This window comes from Stomoxys calcitrans, chromosome 2 (assembly GCF_963082655.1).
Source record: "Stomoxys calcitrans chromosome 2, idStoCalc2.1, whole genome shotgun sequence".
Lineage (NCBI taxonomy): Eukaryota > Metazoa > Arthropoda > Insecta > Diptera > Muscidae > Stomoxys > Stomoxys calcitrans.
Window position 1 is genome coordinate 70765571 of NC_081553.1, and position 20930 is coordinate 70786500.

The window sequence follows — 20930 nt, forward strand, 5'->3', positions numbered from 1 at the left end:
GGACGGACAGACGAAGAAAGGACAGATAGACGAAGGAAGGACGGATAGACGAAGGAAGGACGGATAGACGAAGGAAACGGACGGACTGACAAAGGAAAGATGGACAGACAAAAGAAGAAGGGATGGACAGACGAAATTAGGACGGACAAATGAAAGAAGAAGGAACAAATGAAGGAAGGACTTACTGACGAAGTAAGGAAGTACAGACGAAGAAAGGATGGACAGACGAAGAAAGGAGAGACAGACGAAGGAAGAACCGACAAACAAAATAAGGACTCGCCGACGAAGTAAAGACGGACAGACGAAGAAAGGACGAAGTAGGAATGGATAGACGAAGAAAAAAGGGACAGACGAAGGAAAGATGAACTGGCGAGGAAGTATGGACAGACGAAGGAAGGACTGACAGAAGAAGAAGAGATGGAAAGGCGATGTTAGGATGGACAGACGAAAGACAGAAGAAAGACAGACGGACGAAGGAAGGACGGATACATGGAGGAAGGTCGGTTAAATGGAGGAAGGATTTCTGTACTTCGAACAGACCGACGAACGGACGGTCGGCCAGACAGCCGAAAGGACAGACATAATACAAACGAACTAAACTAAATCGACTTGTCGAACATATATATATATATATATTGTAGGGAGATAAATATTGGGTTGCCCAAAAAGTAATTGCGGATTTTTTAAAAGAAAGTAAATGCATTTTTAATAAAACTTAGAATTAACTTTAATCAAATATACTTTTTTTACACTTTTTTTCTAAAGCAAGCTAAAAGTAACAGCTGATAACTGACAGAAGAAAGAATGCAATTACAGAGTCACAAGATGTGAAAAAATTTGTCAACACCGACTATATGAAAAATCCGCAATTACTTTTTGGGTAACCCAACTCCATCCCCTATGAAGAATGGTATAAATAATTAAGTAACCAAAACATAAACACTTATCATGCCTACCTATTGTATGCCAATGCCAAGAATAGTCTAAAATTAAATCCCAAATTTGTCACACATCAACAAAATGAATGGGTGGGGGGGAAATTCACAATTTGCAATTATTTTTCTAATGTTTGTTATCCGCACAATTTGAGCCCATTTCAAATGTCAATTAGTCGCATGTCAAAAGAGATTCTAGATCATCTCTCATTCCATGGACAAATGTTCAAACTGTCAATTGTGTTTATTTCACTCGCAAATGTGAATTGAATAGATGCGCCGACCGATTATGCCGTCTATGGGAAACAATCATTGCAATCATTGGCCGTGGACAACATACTGTGAATATTAAAGTGGGTTCAACTGGATTGCAGTTAAATGGGTATCAAGCAGCATGAATTATGAAAAAATGTAAACAAATTAACATAAACGGCTAGGTTGATTATTTTTAGCGCAAATCGACAAAAGCATTAGGCCTTTGAGGGCTAAAAAAGACAAATAGACAAGATGTAATTTATTTACCGTATCCACCTGAAAAGAGGATATTACCGTCATACAGGAACTGATATTATCGCCATACATGAAATAAAACCGTAAGTCTTTACACCGTATTATAGCTGGCACCAAATAAGAAATGGGTTTCGCAATTAGCCGTAGGCTTAACCATTATGTGCTCAGTTTTCCCTACTAGAATAATGGCATTGCTAGGTTCCGCATCAAAGTAACATATTTTAAAATCTGCCTTTTTGAGTCCATCGTCCAACAAAAGACAAGTACGAACAGACCTAAGATAAATTATATGAATGCCAAAAGAGAACATATGGATACCTACCACCTCGGATATAAATATTAACCACCTTTCATCATAAAAAGGTGAAAAATGCATCATTTATGAGCCCATAGCAACTATATCTAAATATTGTCCTACCTCCACCATATTCAGGAAGGCTATATAAGGGTCTAACACAACTCAATGTAACAAATTTCATCGAAATCAGTTAAAAAATTCACATTTTATGGGTCTAAGACATGGGCTATAGGTCCAGGACCATATTGCATACGAATGTCGAAGAGGCTAACACAGCCCACTGTGTCAAATTTCAGCAAAAACGAATATGAATATATATACTTTATGGGGTCGCAGATCGATATTTCAAGGTATTACAGACGCATTGGGTATACAAATTTACTAAGTTCGGCCGAGCCGAATCTTGGGAACCCACCACCATGGATTCCGTAAAAATATTCCACAATGGTGTTTTACGCACCAAATTTCTCGGTTTATATAGGAGCTATATCAGGTTATTGACCGATTTGGACCGTAATTGCTACGGTTATTGAAAGTCATAACAAAACTCTCCATGCGAAATTTCAGAAAAATCGTGTAACAATTTCATGGACTTAAGATGTCAAATCGGGAGATCGGTTTATATGGGAGCTATATAAGGTTATTGACCGATTTGAACCGTACTTAGCACAGTCATGAAAGTCATATCAAAACATCATATCAATTTCAGTCAATTTGGATAACAATTGCGCCTTTCCGGGGCTCAAGAAGTGAAACCAGGGATCGATTTATAAGGGAGGTATATCTAAAACGGCAAAACGGTTAACAATTGCGAGGCTCGAGAAGTCAAGATCCCAGATCGGTTTATATGGCGGCTATATCAGGTTATGGACCGATTTGAACCTTATTTGGCACAGTTGTTTAATGTCATAATAAAATACTTCGTGCAAAATTTCATTCAAATCGGATAGGAATTGCGGCCTCTAGAAGCTCTAGAATTCAAAGTCCCCAGATAGGTTTATATGACAGCTATATCAGGTTATGGACCGATTTGAACCATACTTGATACAGTTGTTGGATATCAAATCAAAACACGTCGTGCAAAATTTCATCCTAATCGGATAAGAATTGCGCCCTCTAGAGGCTCAAGAAGTCAAGACCCAAGATCGGTTTGTATGGCAGCTATATCAGGTTATTAGCTGATTTGAACCTAATTTAGCACAGTTGTTGGAAGCCATAGCGAAACACGTCGAGCAAAATTTCATTCCAATCGGATACAAATTGCGCCTTCTAGAGGCTCAAGAAGTCAAGACCCAAGATCGGTTTATATGGCAGCTATATTAGGTTATTGACGGATTTGAACCAGATTTGGCACAGTTGTTAAGAGTCATAATAAAATACATCATGCAAAATTTCAGCCAAATCGGATAGGAATTGCACACTCTAGAAGCTCAAGAAGTCAAGATCTCAGATCGGTTTATATGACAGCTATGTCAGGTTATGGACCGATTTTAACCATACTTGACACAGTTGTTGGATATCATAACAAAATACTTCGTGCAAAACTTTATTCAAATCGAATAAGAATTGCGCCCTCTAGTGGCTCAAGATGTCAAGACTCAAGATCGGTTTATATGACAGCTATATTAGGTTATTGACGGATTTGAACCTCATTTAGCGTAGTTGTTGGAAATGCTACTAAAAAACTACGTACAAAATTTCAATAAAATCGGACGAGAATTGCGCCCTCTAGAGGCTCAAGAAGTCAAGACCCAAGATCGGTTTATATGACAGCTATATCAAAACTTGGACCGATATGGCCCATTTGCAATCCCAACCGACCTACACTAATAAAAAGTATTTGTACAAAATTTCAAACGTCTAGCTTTACTCCTTTGGAAGTTAGCGTACTTTCGACAGACAAACGGACAGACGGACAGACAGACGGACGGACAGACGGACAGACGGACAGACGGACGGACGGACAGACGGACGGACAGACGGACGGACAGACGGACAGACGGACGGACGGATAGACAGACAGGCGGACAGACGGACGGAGGGACGGACGGATAGACAGACAGGCGGACAGACGGACGGACGGACGGAGGGACGGACGGACGGAGGGACGGACGGACGGAGGGACGGACGGACGGAGGGACGGACGGACGGAGGGACGGACGGAGGGACGGACGGACGGAGGGACGGACGGACAGACGGACGGACAGACGGACAGCGGACGGACAGACGGACGGACTTGGCTATATCGACATTAAATGTCACGACTACCAATACCGCGGTGCCTACAAAAACCCTAATTGTTTTACATACCGCGCCCATTAGCTGGTTTATGTCTGGTATTGTGTCTCCAGCTAAGTGCCGGTGTCTGTTAGCTGTGATGCTCCATCGTCCCATCATCTTTCCCCCTTGCCCTACACATGCTGTCACTTGACGCACTAGTTTTTCATTTTTTTATAAAAAAATCTAAAACCTCCTTTCATGGTCAGATTAGTATGAACTTAATTTCGACCCACCTTAATATTCATTGATCGAAGTAACAGCAAGCTTACTATTTAAAATTTATAGTCGTATGCTATTAACTAATACTCATTTATGGACTAATAACATAAGCGCACGCTTGTATGTATGGACATAAATCCAAGTACTTGTGTCTGCAGATTCATTTTTGCTGCTTATTTTATAACCGTTTGTCACAAACGTTTTATAAATCACTTGTCACTTAACAATGCTAAAAAAATAAAGAAAAAAAAACAAATACCTATGCAGCAAAAATAATAACAACAACAATTTGTCAGCTCATTGTAATTTGGTTTAACATAAAAACAAAATTTAATATCTCCGACATTTTCCACTTAAAAACAAGCCCAAAAACAATAAACAAACGAACAGCAACTGACAAACTTGGACAGCAAGTCACTCAAAACAAGTGTTTGATGTACATATGTCCAAGTGAAAATACTTTTGGAAAATGTTTTGTCGATTATTTATTTAATTTGTAATTATCATAAGGATATTTAAACGACGTACTTTGGACGTCTGAGGGATGTCAGGGTAGCACAAATGACTGTCATTTGTCTTCTATTGGGATATAATTAATCATCTAACATTTCCACATTGGTATTATAGGCCTTAATGGATATTCATTATGAACCCCCCAAAGGGCTTTGCCATGAATCATTGTTGGAATTGTCCGTCCGTCCATCCGTCCGTCCATGGGTTTGAATGTCCATTTGCTGAAGGTTTGTTTAGGTTCACTTTTCCAATCGAGCCATAATTTATCATGGAATTTCATTTGTATTCCAATTTATGCCTAAGGCCTGGAATTTTTGTTTGAACGGCAAAGGATAATATTTAGTTTTTCAAATGTTTTTCCAAGAAAGTCAATATAATTTTTGTAGAAAAAAACAAAAAACGCAATATTCTCCTTCCACACCATGGCAAAATTAGTTGAAAATCTTGAACGCCTTAGCATTGGCTAAATAAGAATTATGTTTGCTATGTTTTTTTTCTGTTTGCCCTAAAATTATTAGTCTTAAGGGTAAAATCCTTGAGCAAAAACAAATCTTACCACTTCTATATTCGTAAGTAGGCGTTTTGTAAGCCACACGCCAATCATTATCCCGTAGACAAAAGCAATAACATGAATGATGTTGAACTTATAATTTGCATATCCTGCAGCAATATTTTCCCTGGCATTTGAATAAAAAATGTCCAAGGCGTGGGTCATAGTGTGTAACTGCGTAAAATATCACATTATACAAGGGCCAAAACATATAAATAACTGAATTATGCCACCATTTTCTCCACACATATAAGTAATGTACAAAAGTTGTGGGTCGTTTTTTGTTAACCACCATTCTTTTGGAGGAATTAAGTTACGCCACACGCACTGAAACAGGTGTAGGAAAAGGGCTAAAACTGGACGGAAGCCGCGATAACGCATTTATGCCATTTCCGTTTTACCACATTTCCTTTGTATGCCAATCTATATTCTCTCCGCAATTTTAAGGTTCTAAAATAGGGGAGTGTAGGTTACAGAGCATTAAAGTAAAAGCGAATTAGCTCAACCCTGGCGAGAATATGAGAAGAGGACAAAGTCATCTATCTCCTCACTTTATGTTGGCTACATTTGTGAGGTATTCAAGTCGGAAGATCGGTTTATATGGCAGCAATATCAGGTTATAGATTGATTTGGACCCTACATAGCACAGTTGTTGGAAGTCGTAACAGAACACTACATACAAAGTCTCAGCCAAATCGGACAAAAATTGAGGTTTTTAATGGCTCAAAAAGTCAAATCGGAAGATCGGTGTATATGGGAATTATGTCAGTCTATAGACCGATTTGACCAAGTCGGACAAAAATTGGGACTTCCAGGGGCTCAAGAAGTCAAATCGGGATATCGATTTGTATATGTGTTCACCGATTTATCGAACTTTTGTACCTCAAAAACACAAAATTGGTATAAAATTTTAGGGTCAATTAACCTGGGGGACGCCCCATCTCAAAATGTTTTTAAATGTGTGTTGTATATGTGTTCACCGCTTTTGCGAACTTTTGTACCCCAAAAACACAAAATTGGTATAAAATTTTAGGGTCAATTAACCTGGGGGACGCCCCATCTCAAAACCCACCCGAACGGACATGTTTACCGGCGGGGACACCGATTACCGATTTGGCCAAGTCGGACAAAAATTGCGGTTTCCAGGGGCTCAAGAAGCCAAATCGGGATATCGATTTTATATATGTTCACCGATTTAGCGAACTTTTGTACCCCTAACACACAAAATTGGTATAAAATTTCTGAAAACCCACCCGAACGGACATGTTTACCGGCGGGGACACCGATTACCCATTTGGCCAAGTCGGACAAAAATTGCGGTTTCCAGGGGCTCAAGAAGCCAAATCGGGATATCGATTTTATATGTGTTCACCGATTTAGCGAACTTTTGTACCCCTAACACACAAAATTGGTATAAAATTTTAGGGTCAACTAACCTGGGGGACGCCTCATCTCAAAATGTGTTTAAATGTGTGTTGTATATGTGTTCAGCGATTTAGCGAACTTTTGTACCTCAAAAACACAAAATTGGTATACAATTTTAGGGTCAACTTACCTGGGGGGACGCCCCATCTCAAAACCCACCCGAACGGACATGTTTACCGAATGGGACAATATGGGTATCAAATAAAAAGTATTTAAAAGTAGAGTAAGAAGTTGGTATAAAAATGTTACCTTAGTGTGGGGGGGGACCCCCACCCCTAAAAACACCACCCAACAGAACACTTACCGCTTTGGGCAATATGAATATTAAATGAGAGGTGTTTAAAAGATGAGTACTCATTTGTTACAAGACTTTGATTCAAGGTGTCTGCGGGGCCTCTCCAACCCCCAAAACGACCATCAATGTCCAACGTCACAAAATTGGTGTTAAATTAAAGGTCATTAAGTGTTGACCACGAATCTGGTATACAGATTTGGGACAGAGTCTTGGACCGGTCCACCTACCTAATACGCTTCAATAAGACGATAAAATAGGAATTTAACAAAAGGTCTCGACATAAAGGACTCAAATAAATTGTCTTTTGGGTCTTAGCGCGGGGGGACCGACCCTCTTCTGTAAATAAAACAACACTAAGCTCTCATGAAGGACCACCGAGAACATATTGTATTCAACTGAAAGGACGTGTCAAAGGGCAATTGCTTTCCCATCCTACCCAAAAAAAAAGGAATTAAAAATAATAAATGAAGGCTGATCAGCATAGAATAGGACTGCAAAAAAAGGTCTTTGATAGGGCCACAGGAGGAACTGCGTATTTTTAAAAATGTGGTATTGTGGTATAGAAAACCAATATAAAAAAAATAAATAAAAGCGTGCTAAGTTCCCCGGGCCGAATCTTGGGAACCCACCACCATGGATTCTGCTTAAATATTGGAGCTATATCTAGTTATAGACCGAATTGGACAGTACTTGGCGAATTGGACCGTAAAGTCATAACAGAAAATCGCGGCTTGTAACGGCTCAAGAAGTCAAATCGGAGATCGGTTTATATGGGAGCTATATCATGTTCTTGACCGATTTGAATCGTACTTGGCACAGTTATTAGGAATCATAACAGAAGATCATGTACAAAATTTCAGCCAAATCGGTTGAAAATTGAGGGGCTCAAGAAGTCAAATCGGAAGATCGGTTTATATGGGATCTACATCAGGTTCGTGACCGACTATAGCGAAACGTATCTCAAATGTAGTTTTTGGAGTAGAATATGAATCTAATGTCCACATTCGGGGCAAAGGGTTTGGCCACCTCCAAAACCAAACCAATGAAGTAGATCTAACATCCGAACTTTGATGGGCGGACTCTCTTCACCCTATTTTCAAAAACGCCAGATCTCGGAGATGGGTGGGGCGATTTAAGCGTCTGTTTATTTAAACCAATAATGACAATATTAGACTCAAATGAAAGGTATTTGAAACTAGAGCACGAATCTGATACATGGGGACCACCTCACCTCCAAAAAACACCCCCATACCTGACATATTTACCTACCCAGCAATATAAGGCTCAAATAAAAGAAATTTGGAAGTGGAGCTCCAATATGATATCCACATTGGGCAAAATATCTGAAAAGCCATAGTAGCACCCCCGAACAGGACTTTTTTCATGACCGTGCCAGTATAGGGATCAGATAAAATAAGAGAAAAAAAAGAAGGTGCAGAGGAGCGGGCCCTGTCCAGCTAGTAGCTCTTTTTAAAAACGATCTCCGGAATATACTGCTTGAGCTAGAGTCCCCAACTCTTATCCGATTTGGGTGGAATCTTCATAATGGCCTTTTCTATGACCTCCAACAGTATAGTCAAGTAAAGGGTGATTTTTTTGAGGTTAGGATTTTCATGCATTAGTATTTGACAGATCACGTGGGATTTCAGACATGGTGTCAAAGAGAAAGATGCTCAGTATGCTTTGACATTTCATCATGAATAGACTTACTAACGAGCAACGCTTGCAAATCATTGAATTTTATTACCAAAATCAGTGTTCGGTTCGAAATGTGTTCATTCACCGTAACGTTGCGTCCAACAGCATCTTTGAAAAAATACGGTCCAATGATTCCACCAGCGTACAAACCACACCAAACAGTGCATTTTTCGGGATGCATGGGCAGTTCTTGAACGGCTTCTGGTTGCTCTTCACTCCAAATGCGGCAATTTTGCTTATTTACGTAGCCATTCAACCAGAAATGAGCCTCATCGCTGAACGGTGAATGAACACATTTCGAACCGAACACTGATTTTGGTAATAAAATTCAATGATTTGCAAGCGTTGCTCGTTTGTAAGTCTATTCATGATGAAATGTCAAAGCATACTGAGCATCTTTCTCTTTGACACCATGTTTGAAATCCCACGTGATCTGTCAAATACTAATGCATGAAAATCCTAACCTCAAAAAATCACCCTTTATAATTCCAATTGATGCAAAACTTGATATTGCAGCTATATAAACCGATCTCTCGAGACTTTTCCTATAACATCCTATGGGCCTCTAGTGGCCCAATTACTTATCGCATATAAAACTTCATGGGGATTTCTTGTTGTGGCCTTCCATTATCCTTTTTATACCCACCACCGAAGGATGGGGTTATATTCATTTTGTCATTCCGTTTGCAACACTTCGAAATATCCATTTACGACCCTATAAAGGCCACCGTAGCGCAGAGGTTAGCATGTCCGCCTATGACGTTGATCGCCTGGGTTCGAAACCTGGCGAGACCATCAAAAAAAATTTTTCAACGGTGGTTTTCCCCTCCTAATGCTGGCGACATTTGTGAGTTACTATGCCATGTAAAACTTCTCTCCAAAGAGGTGTCGCACTGCGACACGCCGTTCGGACTCGGCTATAAAAAGGAGGCCCTTATCATTGAGCATAAACTTGAATCGGACTGCACTCATTGATATGTGAGAAGTTTGCCCCTGTTCCTTCGCGGAATATTCATGGGCAAAATTTGCATTTTTGACCCTATAAAGTATATATGACGATCAACGTCGTAAAAATCGTAGATGATCTATCCATGTCTGTACATATCTCCGTCCGTCCGTCCGTCCGTCTGCCTATTGAAATCAAGCTACAGTCTGTAGAAGTAGAGATATTGAACTGAAACTTTGCACAGATTCTTTTTTTGTCCATAGACAGATTCAGTTCGAAGATGGTCTATATCGGACTATATCTTGATATAGCCCTCATATAGACCGATCTGCCAATTTAAGGTCTTAGGCCCATTAAAGCCACATTTATTATCCGATTTTGCTGAAATTTGAGACAGTAATTTGTGTTAGACCATTCGACATCCCTCTTCAGTTTGCCCCAGATAGGTCAAGATTTTAATATAGCTGCCATATAGACCGATATCTGGATTTAAGGCCTTGGGCCCATAAAAGGCATATTTATTGTTCGATTTCGCCGAAATTTGGGATAGTGAGTTGTGTTAGACCCTTCGACTTTTTTTTTAAATTTGGCCTAGATGGGTCCAGATTTGGATATAGGTACCCTATAGTCCGATCTCTCAATTTAAGGTCTTCGGCCCATGAAAGGATTTTTACACCCACCACCATAGGACAGGGGAATACTAATCTAGTCATTCCGTTGGTAACACCTCCAAATATTGATTTGCGCTCTCATTAAGTAAATATTCTGGACCGTCTCGACATTCTGAGTTGATCTAGCCACGACCGCCCGTCCTTGCGCACGTCTATTGAAATCACGATAGCAGTCGAACGCGTAAAGCTTGCCGCTTGATTTATGTCCAAATCTGAACCGATTTTTTCCAATTTCAATAGGCTTCGTCTCTAGGCCGAAAAACATGTCTGCGACCTGTAGTTTGTACACTAATTAACATGGACAGACGGACAGACAGACAGACGGACATTGTTATATCGAATTAGAAAATGATTCTGGGTCGATCGGTATACTTATCAATGGGTCTATCTCTCTTTCTTCTGGGTGTTACAAAACAAATTTACAATACCCTGTACTACAGTAGTGGTGTAGGGTATTATTAGTTACATCCGTTTAACGACCTTCTCCTTTTCCCAAAATCAAAGTTTGCGATTTCCATACATTTTTTGTCAATTTTTATCGTCATAAAAATTTTGTCAAAACTTTATTTCCATTGTTCGATTTTGTATTCAAAACTGTTTTTTAACAATTCTCATTATCATTGAGATCTACAGAAAACCATAACTATAAACATTTTACAAATTTTTAAAACAAAACATAATTTACTACTTAATCTGCCTTGAGGTTAAAAGTTTGTTGCAAGTGGCAAGTGTGCATATTAAACCAAAATACAAAAAAACGTTATTTCAATCAAGCAAAACTCACACCAGGCGAAAAAAAACCATACCCAACAAACGACTGAAGCTAAGATTTTCACTTAGAAAAAAGCGATACTTGAAAACGCTTGGATGCGTATATTTGTAGTGTTTGCTGTATGTGTGTGGCAGTTGACTCTTTGGTGGAGCGCGGCTGTTACGAATCGCCACTAAATTGTTGTCACCGGTTTGAAAGTGAAGGACGGATAGTAGGACGGACACTTCATCGACATTTCCATATACTTCCAATATTCCACACTTAAAAGCGGTTCGAAGCTATGAAACACTGTAAGCCCCCACTCTTCGAAACTGACAATGTCACGCCTCGTGCCATAGTCTGCGTTAGCTTGTTTTGGTCTTAGTTTGTCTGTGTGAGTGTGCAATTTGTTAAAACAGCAATAAAAATTTTTAAATTAAAAACAAAAAAAATATTACAAAAATTTTGCGCGCGCAAAATGTTGTCTCGCCATTTACCTAAGAGCGAGGGGAGTAGGCTGGTTGCTTTTTTTTATAAAAAAAGTGTAAATAAACGAAAATGTTGTTGGTTTCAGTTTTTCCCAGTTTGTGTTTATTGGAGAGTACATCCATTCACTTGGTGGATAAGATACAAAAATCGAAATTGAATCTCTTGAAATTGAATGCCGCTCTTTTGCTACTTGGCGAGAGCCTTTACATGTAAACTTGGCCAATTTATTTTTATAGAGCTGTTGTGTATCGCCCAACAATTACTTGTTCAACATTAATTTATTGTGCAATTGTTTTGGGGCAGTGTAAACACAAAAAGGCGAAAAAAGTTATTACCCGTTTGGTGCCACAACCGACTACTGTTATTATTTTTTATGCGTTATTTATAACCTAAATACGCAGATTACTTGTATCGAGAGCATTTTAAGCCATGTCTCTACATATAAATTATTTCAGATAATATCTTTGGCCTATAATGAATTAATAAACAACAGTTGGTTATAGTGAATATATATCACTGTTGGTTGAAATGGCAAATGGATATTCATTGGTATTTTTCCCATCAGCATGAGCACTTGTGAAAAGAAATAAAGGCAAAACTTTGAAATAAACGAAATTAAAATTGAAGGCCAGCATATCCTCTCCGCAGAGAGGCGAGCATGTCCGCCTATGAGGCCGTGCGCCTAAATTACAATTCTGGCGAGAACATCCGAAACAAGTTAGAGTGTTGAAGGCCATGGGAGAAGCCGTTGTACAAAATTTGTGCCAAATCGGAAGAGAATTACGCCCTCTAGAGGCTCAAGAAGTAAACACCCAAGATCGGTTTATATGGCAGCTATATCAGGTTATAGGCCGATTAGGACCATACTTCGCACAGTTGTTGGAAGTGATATTAAAATACTATGTGCAAAATTTCAGTCAAATCGGACGAGAATTGCGCCCTCTAGAGGCTCAAGAAGTCAACACCCAAGATCGGTTTATTTGGCAGATATATCAGGTTATGGACCGATTAGGACCATACTAACCACAGTTGTTTGAAGTGATATCAAAACACTATGTGTAAAGTTTCAGTCAATTTGGATGAGAATTGCGCCCTCTAGAGGCTCAAGAAGTCAATACCCAAGATCGGTCTATATGGCAGCTATATCAGGTTATAGGCCGATTAGGACCATACTTTGCACAGTTGTTGGAAGTGATATCAAAACACTATGTGCAAAATTTTAGTCAAATCGGATGAGAATTGCGCCCTCTAGAGGCTCAAGAACTCAAGACCCAAGATTGGTTTATATAGCAGTATATCAGGCTATAGACCGATTTGAACCATACTACTCAGTTGTTGGAAGTGATATCACAGTTGTTGGAAGTGATATCAAAACACTATGTGCGAAATTTCAGTCAAATCGGACGAGAATTGCGCCCTCTAGAGGCTCAAGAAGTCAAGACCCAAGATCGGTTTATATGGCAGCTATATCAAAACATGGACCGATTTGGCCCATTTAAAATCCCAACCGACCTGCACTAATAAAAAGTATTTGTGCAAAATTTCAAGCGGCTAGCTCTACTCCTGCAAAAGTTAGCGTGCTTTCGACAAACAGACGGACGAACATGGCTAGTTCGACTTAAAATGTCACGACGATCAAGAATATATATACGTTATGGGGTCTTATACGCATATTTCGAAGTGTTACAAATAGAATGACGAAATTAGGATACCCCCATCCTATGGTGGAGGGTATAAAAATCCCATCATTTAAAGTCTTGTCGAAAATTGGCAACACGAATCATCGAAAAAAATTGATTCAAAATTTGAAAAAAAAAAAAAACAAGTAAAAAGGCGTTAAGTTCGGCCGGGCCGAACTTCGGATACCCACCACCTTGGATATATATGTGAACCACCTTTCCTCAAAATCCGATGCAAAATTCATACCTTATGCCCCATAGCAGCTATGTTCCGATTTGGACCAGATACTTATAAGTAAAAGTTATTGTTCAATTGTATATAAGAAAATATTGGTCTTTTTAGTAGTTATATCTTAAAATAAACCGATCTGAACTATATACCACACGGATGTCGAAAAGCATAACATAAGTCAGTGTGTCAAATTGCAGTGCAATCGGATTAAAAATGCGCCTTTTATGGGGCCAAGACTTTAAATCGAGAGATCGGTTTATATGGCAGCTATATGCAAATCTTGATCGATCTATACCAACTTGCAGAAATATGTGGAGGGGCTTAACTTAACTCTTTGTCCCAAATTTCGGCAACATCGGACAATAAATGCGCTTTTTATGGCCCCAAAACCTAAAACCGAGAGATCGGTCTATATGGCTGCTATATCCAAATCTAAACCGATCTGAGCCGTATTGACGGAGGACGTCGAAGGGCCTAAGACAACTCACTGTCCCAAATTTCAGCAAAATCGGGTAATAAATGCGCTTTTTATGGCCCCAAAACCTAAAACCGAGAGATCGGTCTATATGGCAGCTATATCCAAATCTAAACCGATCTGAGCCGTATTGACGGAGGACGTCGAAGGGCCTAAGACAACTCACTGTCCCAAATTTCAGCAAAATCGGGTAATAAATGTAGCTTTTATGGGCCTATGACCCTACATCTTAGGATCGGTCTATATGGCAGCTATAACAAAATCTAAACCGATCTGAGCCATATTGACTGAAAATGTCGAAGAGCCTATGACAACTCATTGTCCCGAATTTCAGCAAAATCGGATAATAAATGTGGCTTTTATGGGCCTAAGACCCTAAATTGGAGGATCGGTCTATATGGCAGCTATATCCAAATCTGAACCGATCTGGGCCAAATTGATGGAGGATGTTGAAGGGCCTAACACAACTCACTGTCCCAAATTTCAGCAAAATCGGATAATAAATGTGGCCTTTATTGGCCTAAGACCCTAAATCGGCGGATCGGTCTATATGGGGGCTATATCAAGATATAGTCCGATATAGCCCATCTTCGAACTTAACCTGCTTATGGATAAAAAAAGAACCTGTGCAAAATTTCAGCTCAATATCTCTCTTTGAAGACTGTAGCGTGATTTCAACAGACAGACGGATAGACGGACAGACGGACGGACATGTCTAGATCGTCTTTGATTTTTACGCTGATCAAGAATATATATACTTTATAGGGTCGGAAATGGATATTTCGATGTGTTGCAAACGGAATGACAAAATGAATATACCCCCATCCGTCTTCGCTAACTGGTAACAAAATATTATGAAAATTATTTTTCTTAATATTTTCCATTTTTAAAGACTGTACATATCTCTATTTTAAAAGACTGTAGCGTGATTTCAACAGACTGATGGACAGACGGAAGGACTGATGGACGCACAGACGAACGGACGGACAGACGAACGGACGGACGGACAGACGGACGGATGGACAGAAGGACGGACGGAAAGACGGACAGACAGACGGACAGACGGACGGACAGACGGACGGACAGACGGACGGACGGACATGGCTAGATCGTCTTAAAATCCTATTGTCGGACCAAGTGTTTGGGGGACCACCCCAACCCACAAAACACCCCTAAATCGGACATATTGACCGGGCATGGCAATATGGGACTCAAATGAAAGGTATTTGTGAGTAGAATACGAAACTGATATCTTAATGTGTTACCAATGTTTGGGGGAGCCGCCCCTCCTCAAAAACACCCCCCAAAGAGGACAAATTTACAAACACAGTAATATGTGGCTCAAATGAATGGTCCTTAAGAGTAATGCACGAATCTGATATTCGGGAAAAGTGTCTGTGGGGCCAACCCACTTCCATAACACCACACCAATAGGATGTTCTTGCTGACCATTGCAATATGGTGCTCAACTAATAGGTATTTTGGGGTAGAACACGAATCTGAGATATATAAAAAAAAGTCACTGAGTGGTCGCCCCATCCCCCAAATCGGAAATGTTTGCCGACTATGAAATCTGGGGCTCAAATGAGACTTATTTGGGAGTAGACCATGAAACTGATATCAACATTCCGGACCAACTCTCTAAGGGAAGTCCCACTTCCATAACAACGCCCAAATAGGACGTATCCGTTCACCATGACAATTTGGGTCTTAAAATGAGTGGAGCTCAATATAAATAGTTTTAAGGGCCCATACCCCAAATCGGACATATTTTCAAACTTTTACAAGAGGGGTTTAAGTGAAAGGTATTTGAGAAAATGAATTTGATACCCAATTTTGAGGCCAATGCCAATATGTGGTTCAAATAAATGACATTTGAGAGTAGAGCACGATGCTGATATATTTTCTGGGCTAAGCGTTTTGGGGTTCACCCCACTCCCAAAAACACCCCCAAATTGGACATATTTAGTGACCATATCAATGTGGTTACCGACCAAACGAAAGGTATTGGGGAAGAGAGCACAAAATTGATAACCACTTTTGGGACCCCTTCCCCAAAATACCCCACAAACGGTAAGTTTTTCCTTTCATTTTATACAAATATTACCTAAGTTGGGTATCACCCGCATTCTTTATTGGTGGGTGTAAAACATAGAATTTTTAAGTGCCTGGAGTCGACTCCGGAGTGGCAGTTGAGCAATTTGCTAGGAGTCGTAGTGCAAGTCGAGTCAAAATTAATCGACTCCGCAACCCAGCTTATGAAATAAAAAGATTTTTTTGTACCCTAGAGAATACAGGTATACCAATTTCGTCATTCTCTTTGTAACACCTCGAAATATGCGTCTAAGACCATATAAGGTATATATTCTTGATCGTCATGACATTTTAAGCCGATCTAGCCATGCCCGTTTGTTGAAAGCACGCTTACTTTCGTAGGAGTAAAGCTAGGCGCTTGAAATTTTGCACAAATAATTTTTATTAGTGTAGGTCGATTCGGATTGTAAATGGGACAAGTGGGTCCATGTTTCGCTATAGCTGCCATATAAACCGATCTTGGGTCTTGAGTTATTGAGCCACTAGATGGCGCAATTCTCGTTCGATTTGAATGACATTTTGCACGTGGTGTTTTAGTATTACTTCCAACAACTGTGCTAAGTATGGTTTAGATCGGTTCATAACCTGGTATAGCTGCCATATAAACCAATCTTGGATCTTGACTTCTTGAGCCGCTAGAGGGCGCAATTCTCTTCCGATTTCAATTTTGCATGAAGTGTTTTGTTATGACTTCCAACAACTGTGCTTAATATGCCGCAAATCGTTAATAACCTGATATAACTGCCATATAAATCCGATCTGGTATCTTGACATCTTAAGCCTCTAGAGGGCGCAATTCTCATCAGATTTGGCAGACATTTTGTACACTAAACTAACCGGGGTAGCGAAAAGGACCAGGGGTATTCTAGCGTTTGGATATAGCGGTTATATAGACCGATCTTCGGATTTAAGGTAATGAGAGCATTAAATCCTCATATCTTTTCCGATATCAAATTTTTAAATAGCGAATTGTTCGTCATTCTTACTCGAGTTAGTCTAAATAGGACCATATTTGCGTAGAACTGTATATAAGCTGATACACTGAAAATGTTGACGAAATGTGTATCCAGATGTATCCATTGTGATACCAACGTAGTGACGAGCTAAAGCCTCTGGGGGTAAGCCCACGACCTCTGCCCTTCCAATCCGAGCTCCCTACCAACTCAGTTGCCGGGGTTAACTCGCAGATGAGCATTGCCAAACAGTAACCACATGCCAGGATTGAATGTCAACGAATGAGATTTTAGCCATGATATGTAGTGGTGATCGCCTGCCTCTTTATTGTCATTTGTACCACATAGCATAGCACACATATCAATCAAAAAGAAAACGTATGTAGATGTTTGTTACCTACATATAGCGGCCTTTAACTATTTAATAGAAATATAAGCCTTGCTGTAAAAGCAGCAACCTACCAGCCACCATCTATCTGGGCATGTAGGTAGACACATGCCAATGGGACCGACCAATACGTCAGATGAATAACATTTTACTAAACCAGGTATCAATTGAATTTATGATAGTAAAAATCTTACCTTTAGATTTTGAGTTATAGGTGAATTTCAATCACTTTATTTTGTGGCTGCTGTATTTTTTGTTAATATTCTGGTTGCTGTTGTTGTTAAATTTTTATTAATAATAGGTTTTTTGTATATGCGTTAATTAAATTGGTTGTTCTTATTGTTGTTCACTAAATGTAATTTTAATTTTGTTTAATATTTTTTTTTTTCATTTACATCAAAAATGACTTTGGCTTTCAATGTCTCTTTGGTGTAGTAGTAGCAGTAGTTTGTTCACCAGATTTTTATTTCATTTTTATTTTTTTGCAATTTAAAGCCTTTTTAAGGTGAGCACAGATAGTTGAGGTTTTTTGTTTTGCTTGTTTTTTAAGAGCTGCAATAAGAAAAAAAAATAAATAAAAATTGGCATTAATTATATGGTTAAATATTTTATTATTATAATTAATGAAAAGGTGAAAGATTTTTGTTTTGTATGTAAACAAAGGTTAGGCGCTCATGTGTTTGTTTTAATCAGCCATATAAAATGAAATGAAAAAAAAACATTCATGATTTTAAAGAGAATTCCTTATTAAAGAGTTATCATTGTATTTAAAAATAGTATGAAATAAATAACAATATGTTGTGCATATAATACAAACATTAAAACACAATTTTCCCCAACATCTGTTTACCGTATGCTATATTTATATGTTAAATTAAGTGTTTATTTGTTTTAAAGCAAACTAATGACAATTAAATTAATTTTTATACCCAACACCGTGCGATAGACGGTATATTCATTTAGTCATTCCGTTTGCAACACATGGAAATATCAATTTCCGGCCCTACAAAGTATATATATTTTGGATCATCGTAAAATTCTAAGACGATCTAACGATGTCCGTGTGTCTGTCCGTCTATCCGTCTGTCCGTCCTTCTGTTGTAATCACTCTAAAGCCTTCAAAAATTGAGATACTTTCTTACTTTACTTTAATTGGCTATGACAGAATATTTGTTCCACTAAGCGAACGTAGAATAGCGTTCCAAGCGCCTCGATCTTCTGAGCTCATTCTAAAATCTCTGAAACCAAGTTTCAAGATGTCTCCCACCACTTGATCTTTTCATGGGGCTTGTGGTCTTCCCGCTTTACGTGTACCACCGTGCTTGCCTTCAAAAGACTTCTTTGCTGGAGCTTCTTCATCCATTCTGACTACATGAACTAGCCAACGCAGCCGTTGTATTTCGATGCGTGTAACTATGCTATCGTCGTCATACAGTTCATACAGCTCGTGGTACGTCGCCTATATTCTCCATTAAATCAAACTGGTCCATACATTTAACGAATAATCTTTCTCTCAAATACTCCAAGCACTGCCTCATTTGCTTTCACAAGTACCCATGCTTCAGAACCATATCAGTGTCTTGCATAATGTAATCTTCGTCTGTCGAGAGGTGGCCTGCTTAGTCCAAAGTAGCATCTGTTTGCCAGTATTATTCTTCGCTTAATCTCAAAACTGGTGTCATTCGTTTCGGTTACCGCGGAGCCGAGGTAGATAAAATTACTGACTATCTCAAAGTTGTGGTTCCCAACTTTCTCCATTTTCTTTATCTGCTCGGTTGTGCAAGACTTTTTGGAAGTTGAAACCATCCATTTCGTCTTTTCTCCATTTACTACCAGACCCATTTTCACTGACTTTCTTTCGATTCTTTCAAAGGCTGTAGTTACTATTTCCGGTGATCGACCTATGATATCGATGTCGTCGGCATAGGCGAGTAGCATGTGTTCTCTTGTGGGTAGTGTGCCATATCTATTCACATCTGCATCTCGTATAATCTTCTCCAGCAGGATGTTCAAGAGATCACACGATAGACTGTCTCTCTGTCTGAAACCTCGTTTGATATTAAATGGTTCGGAGAGATTCTTTCCTATTCTTACTGAGGAACGCGTATCAGCAAGTGTCATCCTGCAAAGTCTTATTAATTTTGCAGGGATACCAAACTCAGACATGGCTTGAAATACCTTTGAACGTAAAGGAGTATCGAAGGCGGCTTTGTAGTCAAGGTGGTGATATGTCCTTCTCGGGTCTTTTCCAGGATTTGGCGCAGTGTGTGCATATCTGGTCTAGGGTGGATTTACCAGGTCTAAAGCCGCATTGATAGGGCCCAATTATCTCATTGACTTTAGGTTTTAAATTATCACACAGTACGCTCGAGAGTATCTTGTATGCGATGGGGAAGAGACTTATCCCTCTGTAGTTGGCACATTCCATCTTGTCTCCTTTCTTGTGTACGGGACATAGTATGCTGAGGCTCCAATCATCGGGTATGCGTTCTTCTAGCCAGATTGCGCAGAGAAGCTGATGCATACGCCTTATCAGCGTGTCGCCTCGGGCTTAATTAGTTCAGCGGGTAACCCGTCGGTTCCTGCTGCCTTGTTGTAAAAATTGAGATATAGAGCTGAAATTTGACACAGATACGTCTTTTTGATGCACGCTGGTTAAGTCCTTAAACGAGCCAAATCGGACCATATTTGGATATAGCTGCTATATAGACCGATCTGGAGATAAAGGGTCTAATGCCCATAAAAACTTTAATTTTCATCCAATTTTGCTGACATTTGAAACAGCGAGTAGTTTCAGGCTTCCCAACATCCGACCCAAATATGGTTAAGATCAGACTTAATTTATATATAGCTACCATATAGACCGATCTCCCGATAAAGGGTCTGAAGACCATAAAAGCTTTATTTATTACCCAATTTCGCTAAAATTTGCAACAGTGGGTTATTTTAAGCCTCCCAACAACTGACTTAAATATGGTTTAGATCTGACTATATTTGAACCTCCCAACATCCGACCCAAATATGGTACAGATCGGACCATATTTAGATATAGCTGTCATATAGACCGATCTGCCGATAAAGGGTCTGAAGCTCATAAAAGTTTTATTTTTTAACCAATTTCGCTAAAATTTGAATTAGTGAGTTATTTATAGGCTCCTGATACCCGACCCAAATATGGTTCAGATCGGACTATATTTAGATATAGCTGTCATATATACCGATCTGCCGATTAAGGGTCTGAAGCCCATCAAAGCTTTATTTTTTAACCGATTTCGCTGAAATTTGAAACAGTGGGTAGTCTTAGTTCTCTGGACATCCGTCACAAATATGGTTTGGATCAGACTATATTAGCTGCCATATACACCGATCCGCCGATAAGGGATCTAAAGCCAATAAAAGCTTTCGATTTCCCTGAAATTTGAAACAGTGAGTAGGTTAAGACCTCCCGACATCCGACCTAAATATGGTTTAGATCGAACTTTGGATACCCACCACCTCGGGTATATATATAAATCCCATTTCGTCACAA

General features: G+C 39.4%; 1 protein-coding gene across 2 annotated transcripts in view; it reads right to left on the reverse strand.

Annotated features, from left to right (window-relative positions):
• The window catches only part of LOC106089393 (octopamine receptor Oamb), a 409732-nt gene that overhangs the window by 365200 nt on the left and 23602 nt on the right, over window positions 1–20930 (reverse strand). For both annotated transcript variants that reach the window (XM_059363782.1, XM_059363781.1), the window contains exon 2: window positions 17596–17953. The gene's annotated coding sequence lies outside the window, so the exon portion shown is untranslated. The remainder of the gene's footprint in view (window positions 1–17595; window positions 17954–20930) is intronic.